General features: G+C 40.1%; 1 protein-coding gene across 1 annotated transcript in view; it reads right to left on the reverse strand.

Annotated features, from left to right (window-relative positions):
• Positions 1-7,548, reverse strand: part of NCKAP5 (NCK associated protein 5) — a 376,987-nt gene extending 369,439 nt beyond the window's left edge. The window contains exon 1 of the mRNA XM_066190349.1: positions 7,443-7,548. The gene's annotated coding sequence lies outside the window, so the exon portion shown is untranslated. The remainder of the gene's footprint in view (positions 1-7,442) is intronic.
• Positions 7,549-13,654: the final 6,106 nt, after the last annotated feature.

Genomic DNA, 13,654 nt, shown 5'->3' on the forward strand with positions numbered 1-13,654 from the left:
AATGTCTGAGGAGAATAGAACACACTTTGTTAAAAGAATTCCAGCTTTTTTATTCTGTTAAATTGTGTACTGAGACAAACTTTCCCATTGTTTATTGTTTGCCAGGTCGTGGCTCTGGTGTAAAGAAAAAGTGCTTCAAGCTCTCAAATATTCCTCCTGAATAATTATTTTATTGTTTTCTCTTGAGCAACCGGCAAAATGCTCTGACTGAGATCTGTAGCACCATTTGCCAGGCACTTGAAGCCTTTGCCTGCAGTGCATAAAATAAAACCGTGAGGTCTCAGCAGACTGTTCTCAGGATAGTTATTCCTGGATCATGTTTGTTCAAGCAATCCTCTTCAATGGTCAAATATGTTGTATAAAAAACTAAGCAGTAATCACAGGAGTTGTGCAGAGGCAAACAGGTTTTCCCCAGAGAGTGGGGAGTGTAGAGGAGAAAAAGAAAAGATCCAAGGTGTTGAAATTTCATAGTAAATCTCTAGAGAACTCTGCTTGTTCTTCCCTTCATCACTCTACAACTGGCAGAGTTTTGGGCCACACTACTGAAGCTCTCTGATCCATCAAACAAATCTTTGCTCTGAAATAAACCTGAACTTCTTTCCAGGTTTGTTGATTCTGACTGTCAAAATATTGGTGCTGGAAGCAGCAGGAGCAGCAGCCAGGCTGGGATGAATGAAACCCCCCGGAGAGTAGGACATTAACCAAGCACCTGCAGTACCACCATGGGAGTTCTTGTGTGTCCAGCACCTGCACCATGAAGCTGCATCCTCTTGGTATTAACAAAGCCCAAATGAAGCTGCACCTAAATTCCAATGTCTTAAATCATAATAAAGTACAACTAAGTCTCTAAAGCCCTCTCAAGATGTCATTCAAGAATATTCTTGGATGACACCACCTGTCACAGCTGCACTGAGGCTCAGCTAGTAAGTTCAACAAATCCCATATCAGGATCCATTCCAGTGATAAAAAATTATAAGTATTTACTTATGTTTGCTCTACTCTCTGCCCTCCACCTCCTCTTCTTCTTTTTTTTTTTTTTCTCTTGTGTATGAAGGAAATAGCTTTGTAGAGCAAAAAATCCCTTCAATTAAGTGTGCTGGCATAGAGAACAGCCTGCTGCCTTGCAGTAAATCAACAGCTTTACCATTAGAGGAAAGAGAAAATGTCTTTGATCACAGTACAACCTGTGTGGAACTCTTAGTGATCAATGAAAGAAGCACCTCATTACAAATCCTCCATCGAGGAGAAGTTAGCTCAGAAGATGAGATAGAAGGCAATCTCAAAAAGCCAATACAAACTTCAGAGTAAGAAATTGGGTCCTGAAGAAATTGTAGTGCGTGTCCCATGTTGCTAGAAAAGACTTTGCTAGAAGAACCCACATCTTGATTCACACACAGTCTTTGTGTTGCACAACAAAGCCAGGACATTCCCCAGAGAAGCCTCTGTCCTCCTCAGTCTATCTCCCTTAAATGAACAAAGAATCCATTTAAAGATATTTAGTTTCAAAAATATTCTGTTTTGGCACTCCACCACAGCCTTCTGAGGGCACCAGCAGCAGTACAGGGGCCTGGCTTTCTGCCCTCATAAAGCTCCCTTGTTGAGAGGCAGTCCATAAAGTGTCCTTTCAGTTTTTACTGCCAGTAGTGATACATCACATTTGTATCATGCACCTCAGGCCAGGCAGTGACAAAGCCCTTTACCAGATCTCATTTCATAAAAGAGCTGTAATTGAACATCCCACCCATGCACATGCATCCTCTCAGCACATCCACTGTTACCTGCACAGCCTAGGTGATCCCTCAAACCTCCCAGCTGAGCACTTACTCAGCTCAGCTGGATTTAGATTGCAAAAGAAAGCAGGATTATTACATTATTCTCTGCAGGATTTTGTAAATCATGAAATTTTATACTCAAATATACCTCATGACATGTATCCCTATGCTACAAGACTGCACAACAATTCCTGCGTTTATGTTAAATAATTCAGGCCAAATGAATGTTACAATATTAAAATAAATTGTTAGCGACAAAAATGGCAAGAAAGAAAAAAAAAAGTCATCCCTGTCTTTCTCCACAGGAGAAACAGGGAAGTATAAAATATTTTTTAAAAATTTACCCGCACTAAGAAGCAAAGCAATAGCTGTTCCTTGGACTTCGTGATGTCAGAGATTGTTGCCAAAGGTAAAACTGTTGCTCTGGATGTGAACATGGTTCTAAGAATGCATTTTGTCCCCCATAAAAATTTTTGAAGGGTCAGTTTCATTTTGGAGCTGTACACAGCCTTTCACAGAAAAAAGAGGAATACTACAAGTAGAGGCACTCTTTGGATTGTGTCTCTGCATACATCCCCTATGGACTCAGAGGGGTGGAAAGAGTAGGAACTACACCGCTACTGTTATTTTCCCTGGAAGGGTGATTTGAAAAGAATAAATAATTGGCTTCTCCTTTAGGACCAGTCACAAAACTAAACCAGTGTAGGGGGGAGAGGCTGGAAAACAAAAGTAAATTACTTTTCTTCCAACAAATGAAAGAAATGAAAGCAATTCCTTCCTTGGAGCAATCACATTTATAAAAAGTGGTGTCTAGAGACACAGTCTGACCCTACAGGAACAGAGCTCACAGTAATGAGGCCGGCTGCCTTTCCAGGCAAAGTTCTCCTGGGTTGATGTGACAAAGACAACATTCACATGGGCTACCACAGAAGAAATCATATAAAAATTAATCTGAGTTCCTGCTTCATGGTTCTTACCACAGAAGACAGCAAAGTGACAACTCCTTGACTTTGGACAGGAAAATAACTTTGGTCCTGCAGGCAAGGTATATGTCTGGAACAATAACTTCAGTAAGGCCCAGGATCCACTTTGTGAACCACAGCTACCTGCACTGATCATCGAGGCCTTAAAATCTCATTTAAGTGTGATGTCCTCATTTATCAACTCTAGTTACCACAACAAGATTAAGGTTTTGGACTACTGCCCTGAACTGCCCAGTTTTGGAAAACTAAAACTTCACCATGTGCATGATGATTTTATTGCTTAGGTGAGAGGCTGGAGAGCTGCCTGCTGTGCCACCAACCAACTGTGCCAGCAGCTCTAAGAAGGTTAATGTCAGTTTATCCACAGGCTCTAGACAGACAGTGTGAGGCTTGAAATTATCCCTTTAAAGACTGTGAAGAGAGAGATTCACCACGGTGGTGAAGTTCTGCAGAGAAAGGGCTGCCTCAGCTCTTACAAGTCCCCAGATTTGAAGGACAGCCTGAATCAGTACAGCCAGTCCCGTAACTTGGGTGATTCAAGGATAGCTGTAAGTTTATGCTTCAGCACTGACTATTGATCATTTTTCTTTGATTAGTCAATGACTGCTGATCGTTTTGGTTATCCTTATGCCATAAAACCGTAGCACAAGGAATAAGGAAGTTTACCAAAGAACTGGCTCCACAAATACTTAGAGGCGCTGACAGAGCCCTGCCGGCAGCACAGCTCCTGCACTATACTCAGATGTGTCCTGCTTACCTTCTACTATTTCCTACTGGAAATCGTTCCTAGCAAAATTATACTCAGCATGATATACACATCTGGTATACATTACTCTTTTGTTTAGGTTTTCCACTGGCAGTGTGAAAGGGTGTAACTATTTATATTACTTTAGTATTTCTTCTCTTCCTCCATTCATTTATTATACAACTTCTATGTTTGGTAATAACTGTCTGTTCTCAGAACAAATTGTCCCCCAACTTTCCTACATGTGATCCATGGAAAATATTAACCAAATCAATAACTAACAAAAAATAGAGACATTTTTTTTAAAAAATCCTGCAAAGCTCAAAATCCCAGAACTGCTTCCCGGCAGGTTTTACTTTATTATAGTAAACATGCCCAAAGGGCAGGAGCAATCTATGGTGTGGCTTTATGATACCACCAGCAAGGGACATAAAATGTTCTTCAGTTGTACTTTTCACGTAAATTACCAGTAAGAGAAGAATGAGGCAAGATTTGGTCTCCTCACTGAAGAGCAAAGTTTACTGTTACATGAAGGTAAAGAAACATGAGAGCTGTTCTAGCTGCTTTCAGCAATCTCGCTATAAAGACAGTGCAGCAGTTGCACTTGCTTTCAGTTCACAGGTTGCAAGATTATGAGCAAACTGTCACACACCACTTCGGTGCAAATGATAAATTCTATTTGTAATCAGCATCGGCGATTTTCACTTTTAATCTGGAAAGCAACCACTATCTTTATGGCTTTTTTAAAGATATTTTTCCAAGTTGTTCTGGTGTTTGGCAAATCCCTATAAAGACCATTGGACCATTGTCCACTGAGAGGCAAAATGCTGGTATTCAAATCACATTACACAACTGCCTCACATGTGAGGACAGACCAAGAGTTTAGGAAAGAACTGTGAAAGATGCACTAAAAGTACTCCAGGCAAACACAGTCTTCCCACAGCCTTCTACTGCAAACAGCTTATTTCCCTCCCTGTGCCAGGAGGATTGTGGAGCTCAGGACCAGCTCAAGTGACAAAGGTGGAGGACAGAGCAGAGGTAGAGAAACATAGGTCATGCAGCTCCTGTCACAGAAACCAGTGTCAACCCTCAAAGTTACTAGGGCTGACACAGGGGATCACCCCCCTTAGGAACACCTTCCTTTGTACTTTACCATACATGAGGCATTATCAAGGATTAAGATGCAGCACAACGTAAAAAAAACCAGAGGCCTTCATCCTCACAACTGTTGGAGAATAACATGCACTTAGAAAAAAACCCCTTTCTGCCCAGGCAGAAGGAATTTTGCTACTAGCTAGGCTTCAGGTTGGGTCAAACTTTCATCTTTATCCACTAATTAGCTTGATATCACCCCACTGCTGTAGCACTTTCCTTAAATACAGGGCCAGGCTCTGTCCTCCAGAATTCTTGAGAGTATCAGAAAAATCTTAACTGAAGGAATAGTAAATTCTACCTAAAATTAATAGATGTTTTAATGGAGAAACCAAAGGGCACCTCACTGTTCAGGAAACCAGCAGAACAGCCATTCCCCAGTCCTATGGGCAGTATAACCAGTGCAGGCTCCATGTGAGGCCTTTAATAAAGGAGGGTATATATTCAGATACCCAAAAATTTCAGAGTTTGACCTGCCAAAGGCATGAAGGAGTAGTGGCTTTTACTGTAGCAGAATCACTGAGTAATGCCACCCAGGGGAAAACTCCAGGCAAGTTCTCATCTGCTTGCCATTATAAATTATGTCGACCCTTCAGTAGGACTTATGTAATTTTCCCTGTGGAGACACACTGAAGTTGTACAACTTTTCAGCAAGTCATTCTGGGGAAAAGCCCAATAGAAACCTGCCTGTCTTCTGGCAGAATCTAAGGGCTAATATCCAAGGAAATAATCCAGAAAGCCAGCTTTCCAAAGGATATTTAGCCTTAGGGACACCTAAAAAAATTTTAAGGGTTCCCAAAGTGTTTCATGCACACCTGTGCTGAAGTGCAGGGCAGTTTGGAAGGTTTTTCACACAGCTCCACCTAAGCTCCCCCAAGCTCCAGAGTCCAGGCAGCAGTGCCTGCAGGCCAGTGAGCTCCCCGAAGAGACACTCGATCCCTGATTAATTGTGCAGCAAAGGAGGCTCTAATTTGCCAACATCCAAACTCCAGCCCACTGCTGGTACAATGAGATCAAGAAGGAATACAGAGGGCTAATGCATCCTCTGCACCTGTTTAGCCACTTTCTAAGCACATCTCTCACTTTCTTTCAGGTAACTGATATATCACATATATCACATGAACCACTGGGTATAGGGGATACATCCATCATTGCACATATGCATAAAGGAAAAGTAAATGACATGAAAAATGTTATTATCCAGGAGGACCTAGATTCATCTTTTGATTTATACTGAGTCAAGCCTGTTTAAGACAGAGGCTTACTATGAAACAAGTTTTGTTAGCCCTGAGATTCTATGAGAAAAAGAAAACCATAAGCTGGCTTTTCAGTGAGTCTACATTTAATCACCAGCTTCCTCATTTTGCCACTTTAGAAAGGAGTTTGGTTTCTGTAATATAAATTACTTCTGTTGCACTGTTTGTCCACAGATCTCAAAACAAATAAAAAAGTACGTCTTACAATCAGTTAAGTGCTGTTTGCACCCTCCTGTACCATTACCGCTGTGGGGCTTGAGCCAAACTTTTGATGCTGCTATAGGCCAGGTGCTGCTAAAACTTATTTTATGTATACTGTATTTCATAAAAACACAGACTTGTTTATTTCCATCATACCTACTGCTATTAACATTGACCCTGATTTTGCAACAGTGGCTGGGGATCTCTTGGACTCACCCAAACAAAGTAGTTTCACTCTATTCAATAGGTTGCCCTCTGTAATGATTCCCTGTCAATAAGGGTATTTCAAAAAGAAAACCAACCTTTCATCTCAGAGATTTTTCATGTTGATTGTCTTGAATATTTTGGGATTAACTGCATTACAGTTATTTTCAAAGTATATGTGTACTTGCCTTTATGTATCATGACAAGTGTCTTTAAAACTTGATTTTACGATTGAATTGACAATAAGTTTATTGCAATATTGGCAATAAGCTTATTTCTTATGAGCTTGTCTTCGATACATGCTCTGTGCTACTTTCACATTAACAATTAATAAGGCACATTTAACTGAACCCCTACTGCTGCAATGTGATCTGTAGCTAGAAACTTTGCAGGAGTTTTTCTTCACAGTTAACAAAAGTGAAGTCAAAATGGACTGACTGACAAGGATATGCTAGAAGACGAAGCAATCAGGAATTTCAAATTATTTCCTATTAATTTTGTGTGGTAAGATACAACACAGGTAGAAACCAATACTTCTTCGTTTCAGAAAACATTTTTTTTCCTATTACATTTGTTACCTTCTGATTCAATTAAGAAAAACCTGAGATAACATAGGGAACACTTTTGATTCACCTGATTTCAATGTTTTGTTTTGTACCAAAAAGGCTAAAGACCCTCCAATAAAATATTGCACAGAAAAAAACCTCTCTGAACTGCCCATAAAAAAAATTGTTTACATTTCTAAAATCCGTACAAAGATCTACTGAACAGGTTAAGATTAAATTTTACTAAAGCATAGTAGAGGCATAAAATTTGGAAATCTCACTTCTAGGCAGATGCAGACAAGCATAAAATGTCAGGAAAGCACCAACATTCAAATACAGATGTGAATTAAAAAGTCTGTAGGGTTTCTGCATCTACAGGACACATTATCCACAGCGGCTGCACACAGCAACTTCCTGGGCAAAGTCTTTCACCTATTTACATGGTCTGTTCTACCAGCCAAGCTTTTTCTCAAAACATGAGGTTAAATCAAAAGTGTTAATGGCATCTTTCTGTGCTACTAGCTGTAAACCTCTTTTATAATAACATTTAAAGCATTAAACAAAAAAAATCTGTCCTTACTTACAAGGCAAAGCAGAAAAGGAAGGTCATTCATTACACCCCATTCACTATTTTCTGTTTCATTCTGTAAATATTATAGTGCTAGTGAGAAAAAATATAATGTCTGAGGTTCTCAGATCTTCCTTCAGAGTCTCAATCACTTGCTTCCCAAGAAGGGGTTTAACAAATACCACACTGTTCTGTCAATATTTGTATGCAGCACCACATAGGGCAAGCTGCCAAACTTGCACGGTTTAAAGAGCCAAGGGTGGAAAACTGACACCCTAACAAACACACTCCCAGCTTTGTCTCTTTTAAGGTGGTGGTAAAAGTGTCATCTTTGCCTCTGACTGCAGTTTCGGAAGGCTCTTTTGTTTGCTTGCTCTACTTCTCCAGAAATGCACTATTTAACAATCACCGTTCACTAAACTTCAGGGATTTGTTTCATGCTCAAACATTTCTGATGCAATTATAAGCCTTTTGCTCTCCACCAGCTGCACTTTAAATGTATTTTAATTGGCTGGAATTTAGAAGGAATCCATTTGGCAGTCATTTACATTTGAAGCACGCCCCTAGCAGCTGAAACAGACCCCAGAAGCAGCCCGATTACTTCATCAAAAGAAGCTGCTTGAATACCCTCAACTCCTACATAACTAGAGTGAACTCTATTATATAGGTGCGGTGATGTAATTAATAATTCTCTGCTATGTTTTTGCTTATACCGGGACTAGAATGGATTATCAACTGATGTATTTAGGGAGTGGTCTCAGGTTTACAACACTCAGCATTAGTTTTCAAACATCCCTGTCTTTCCAGAGGGGCCTTTCTCGTGCTGTTTCTCTATCTGATGTAGCAGCACTGTGGCCCTAACACTGGTATTATTGTTTCTATACTTGCAGCACGGCAAGAATGTCACCAGCTGGATTTTTGTGTATAATATTAGTTTAAAAGCTTCTAATGTGCTAGTTGTTCATGGATCAAAGTATAAACTAAGTTTAGGACATTACATTAGGAATGGCTCAGTTTTCCATTTCTCTTTGCTTTTGGGCTCCTAATGTGTATTGCAAGCCAGCTTTGCAGACCTTGATTTAATGTAGTACGTTCACCCTGGCCTGCAGTTTGTAATGCAGAGGTTTAAGAGTTGACAGCAGTAGGGAGAGCTACCAACAGCTGCTCAGAAAAAAAGAATGAGAAGACATTAAGGGGAGAACCACAAGCATTCCCACTGTAAAATGCAGCATTTAGGATGAATGTAGTGACATTAACAGGTCAGATTTAAAAACAGAGAGGCATTCCAAGTGGTGCTGATTGAACCCGTGGTATCTGAAAAACCCAGAGCTCTGCAACCCACGAAAGCTCCTGTGAAATTGTAACTGCTTAAGAGTTCACTTATCATCAGCGTGCCATGGAGGATGAAGGAGCAAAAGAAAAGGGATTATTCTCTAGCTGAAGTACAATGAGAACTGTTTTCTGCATTTAAAAGGTGAATAGTTCTTGAAGGGAAGTTATGACAATACTTGCCGCCTACAGAGAAAAGCAGCGTTTCAAGTGCATTGTATGAAAAGGAGAAGGATTAATGCCACAGAGAGAGACCATTACACCGAAGAAGAACTGCCTATTTTAATAATTTGATTCCATCCAGCTCTGGAAATTTCCATAGTTAACTGGTTTATATCCCTAAGAAATGGAAACCCTGAGTGTACTGAGGTCTCAAAGGAACTTACTGGACAAAATACTTTTAAAAGTCCCAAAAACATGCAGAAATTGCCAAAGCAGATGATAAAACATGAGAAGCCAAATAATTTGTTATATTTCAACCACCTTATGATACTTCACTATGAGAGGGCCAAACAGTTTCCAGACTCTGCATTATTACAGTAACCCAGTGTACCATGCTCACTTAATGTCTTTCATCCTCAAATATATTCATGACATACAGAAATATTCTTGCTTTCCTTCTTTTGAGGGCACAATGCCTGTGACAGGACCCTGGCTCCTCCATGCTTTCCTCAATTTTTAATAGTCCCATGTAGAGACACTTGTGGCCACAATCCAGATCAGAGCTGACTCAGGTTAACAGCTGAAAAGCACAAGGAAGCATCTTAAATCTCCGAAAGCCAAAGGAAACAGAAGTGGGGCTTAAATCCAGAACTCTTTCACCCTCATCCAAGCAGAAAAAGATTAGAGAGCCGGATACCTTTGTCTCATCTGTAGCCTACCAAAACAGATGACAAAACTCCAACTGAGTTCAAAAGGTGACACAGACAGAAGAAGAGTTGCAGAACTATCTGTGACCTCAGCTTTAAATGAAAAGAAAATCCTCTATCATTACAAGCAAACCAAATACATCATATTTGAATCCTTATTCGTGCATTACTGAAAACTTCACAGCTTTGCCTACATGATTTTATATGTTTGTTTAAAAACCAGAATCTTCTTGATAGAAGGACTAGCGTGAAAATATCCAGAGGAGTATCAATAAAAATGGTGTGATGGATGAAGAGGAGTTCTAGACAGGAAGGCAAATGACAACAGCCAGCTCCTGTCCTCCTGCCTCTGCTGAGGGGCAAGCAGCAAACTTGGGAAGAGAAAGGTCAGCACACTATTCATGCTGTCACTCTGGGAATCCCCTGCGTTGTCAGGGACTGCATGGTGACAGCCATGAAGCCCTGATGTGTCCTTGACTCTTACAGGACACTGAAGACAATTGGCCATTATTTAGCTTCAATATCTATCTTCACCATTATTTAAATGTGAGACACTGGCAAGTGTTTCCAAAGAAACAGTACTGGTGTGATTTTCTAAAGAGGGAGGCTGATTTATTTTCAAGCCTTATCTGAGATTCGAGTCACAGCAACAATAAGCCTCAGCAAAGCTGTACACTAAACTTATTTTCTGGTAGCAGCTCTGCAAGAAAACTTGGATTGACAAAACTTAATCATAAGAAACGTTTACAATTAGGACAGTTAATAGCCCTAAACCCAAGGAAAAGGAAAGGCATTTCTTTCAAATTTCAGAAACTATTAAAAACATAAGACAGAGAGAGAAATATGGTTGCTATCAAAGGAAAGATAATCAATCCTTCAAATGCAGAACTACCAAGCAGTAAAGAATTCTTCCACCATGCCTAATGGCAATTCTTTGCTGCCTTCCTTCCCTAACTGCTCTTGGCATTCGGCTGGACAAGAGGGATAAAAAAACCCCACATTACAGTCACACACACAAGCAAAAATGAACTGTGGCAAAGGAGACACCCCACAGGGAATGAAAAGTTGGTGTGCTCTTATGCAAATTCTATGCATCAGTGAACCAGATTCCAGTCTAACAGAACAACCTTCAGGAGATAGATAAGGCTATTAGTGTAACTGATACCTGGTTGAAAATGGAGGGGAGGGGGATGAGAACACAAGCATGTAGGATTTATTAAAAGAGCAGCTCAGCAGAGTCCTAGTGAAACATATGAGAAATGACAAAAATGATGTCTCTGAAGAGGACTCTAGGAACAATATGTCACCCAGCCTGTATGCCAGAAACCAGGAAGTGGAAGTATTAAAATGAAGCTTATTGTAAGCTCTTGAAAACTAGGTGAGAACACTGGCCACTCAATTATTTTTCTTTAATTCAGAGGTTGCCAATGTGAAACACTCTGAAGAAAAGTAATTGGATGATCAGGCTCACCCTGGTCCTAACTGAAATAGGCAGACAGAAGGAAAGCAGAGAATAAATTGCAGCCTTTGCGCTCACAAAGTGGGATTATCTCTGTACATTTTACATCATTTTCTGCCTCTCCATCTGCCTTCTGTACATTTCAAGATTCCAAATCTGCCCAGACAAGTGTAGGATAACAGGAGAGTTAAGCTCTACTGACCTGTAATACTTTCCTAAGTGTCACACAAAAGGTGTCGCAGCACATGAACAACTCTCTCCATGCTGTGGTGTATGGGAAGGGATGTATATTTATTACAATACATTTCTTTCTCTGACCTCCTTTAGAAATCGGGTTCTGCATCCCTTGCTCTCTTCCTTCAGGGAATTACATCCAATTCAGCCCCAGTGCATATGGGTAGTATCTTCATGAAGACTGTATAAAGTCTCTGAGACTCACAGCATGACTGCCAGGTCCCTGGCATGATTATACTCCACTGCACCACTCCTCCTGCATTGCACTGCTAATTCATGATGACATATCCCCAGTGGAAACAGGGCTTAACAAAACCATAACAAGGTATGAATGTGTCTTATACCTCTGAATAGCAAAGTTGAGGCCTGGTAAAAAAAAAAAAAAAGAATTTATACAAAAGATATCTTATTCTTTTTGGATGGCAGTGACCTGCTTACAAGACCTTGATGCTGTGCAGTAATAGGATGGGTGAGGAAGACATTCATCCATTTCCTGTGCATTAACACCTCACCTTCTTGAGGGCAACTGCAAGGGGCTTGGGGATGTTAGCAACCAACCCCCTCCCTCGCAATAAGCAGCACTCAGAGAAATGCATCCATGTCATCAGTCTGCTGGGAGTTCAAATGTCATGTGCCTGGGACTCCTTTGAAGGAACAAAATCTCTGATATTGGAACTGGAACACAGGGCATGTTAGGGAATACCAGGAGCTGAGAGGACAGACTCCCTTTGGTAGATCAGTTCCCTAAAGATAAGCTGCATGCATTGTTGGTCTCTTATCTGCTACACACACTCCTGCGATAAGGTATTTCCAGCACTATTACATTCTTCTGAGTAGGCCTCAGTGCTAAATATGGAAAAAAATTTCAAAAAACAACAATTAGCTTGTGTCCAAGGTTAAATCCATACTATCAGCAAAATTGGCTGGGTATAAAGTCATATTATTCAGCCAGAAGATAAATTTGGAAGCTTATCATGGTATTCGTGTCCCTGGGCTTCTTACCACAACTTCTCAAATTTCCCCCTCAAAAGACTATGACTTTTTTGTTGCTTCATTTCACTTGAAAAGGGAAAAGACATTTTAAATATGAGTTTGGATTCAGAATTCATGGCATCATATGCTTTGCAAATCACTGCAGTCAGAGAAGGCAGTGATCTGTTCATGAAGAGGAGAGTAAGACCAAACCTGGTTGATACAAAAATTTCCAGACCAGTCCTTTGCACGGGCATGGCCTCAGAGTTCAAGTTTCCAAGGGAGAAGACACCAAAGGCTGTGGGATAATGCAACCAGCTACAAACAGGTCTGGACAACATAACTGACTGGAGGGCAAAAGTAAACAGAGGTGGAGCAAAAACAATCCAAATTATGCATCCTGCGTGGATGCACATTCACCTTCAGGGGAGTCAGTCTGCTGCCCTGGAGATGTGTCATCTTCAAGTGAATAATATTTACTTTGATGCATAAAGACAAATGCCATTCTCAGTTGCTGCAAGCTGGTTTACCTTTTAACCAAGTAGATTCACATGTCAAGCTGTGACAACTTGAAAAGTAATATAAAAGAACTATAGGAAAACAATGTATTTTTAAAAGGTGTCAATGTATCACTCTCCTTGTGGAAAACATATAGCACCCCATTGTAAATATTTAAAACACCTACTGCTATTCTAGACTTTTCACTGAGGAATAAGTTATTTACAAAAGTTGGGAAAGACACAGGGATGTCCATGACTGTTCATTCTTATTACTTTTATCAGCTTAAGTTTCTATTAAGTTAACAATTAGGTTGAGGAAGACCAGTTGATACTTGGCACAGAATATCAAGGACCTCTACAAAACTGTATGTTTTGTTAATGCACATTTCTAGTAATCTCTTCCTCATAAGCACTCACAGCTTGTAACAAAATAATGCCTGAAAGTTCATTTCAAGGACAACACTTTCTATAAATATCAGAAGTTATGACATTCTCATTAGCCTAATTAGGATAAGACAAGCTGAAAAGAGCAGGTGGTTTTTAATTAAACTATGTCTTGGAACAGCATAGAATGGTAATGTACAGCATGACCAGTGACACTGGTAAAATACTGATTTTTGTGAAATAAGGTTCTGATCCAGGACACCACCCATACCAGCAGATCATCACTGCTGGACCACCAGTGCTGGAGAATTTCTATATGAACACAGAATTCTAATATTTTCCTCTGATGGAAGAAAGTTCCACATCAAACTTTAATCACTCAGGTTTTCACCACTTAGCAATTATTATAACAATGCAAATATTAATAACCTTGTTTCAAACATTCATTTAATAACAGCAATTGGAACTTTATACAGTATTA

Source organism: Chamaea fasciata, unplaced genomic scaffold (genome assembly GCF_029207755.1).
Source record: "Chamaea fasciata isolate MVZ Bird 193981 ecotype frontalis unplaced genomic scaffold, bChaFas1.0.hap1 SCAF_8, whole genome shotgun sequence".
Lineage (NCBI taxonomy): Eukaryota > Metazoa > Chordata > Aves > Passeriformes > Sylviidae > Chamaea > Chamaea fasciata.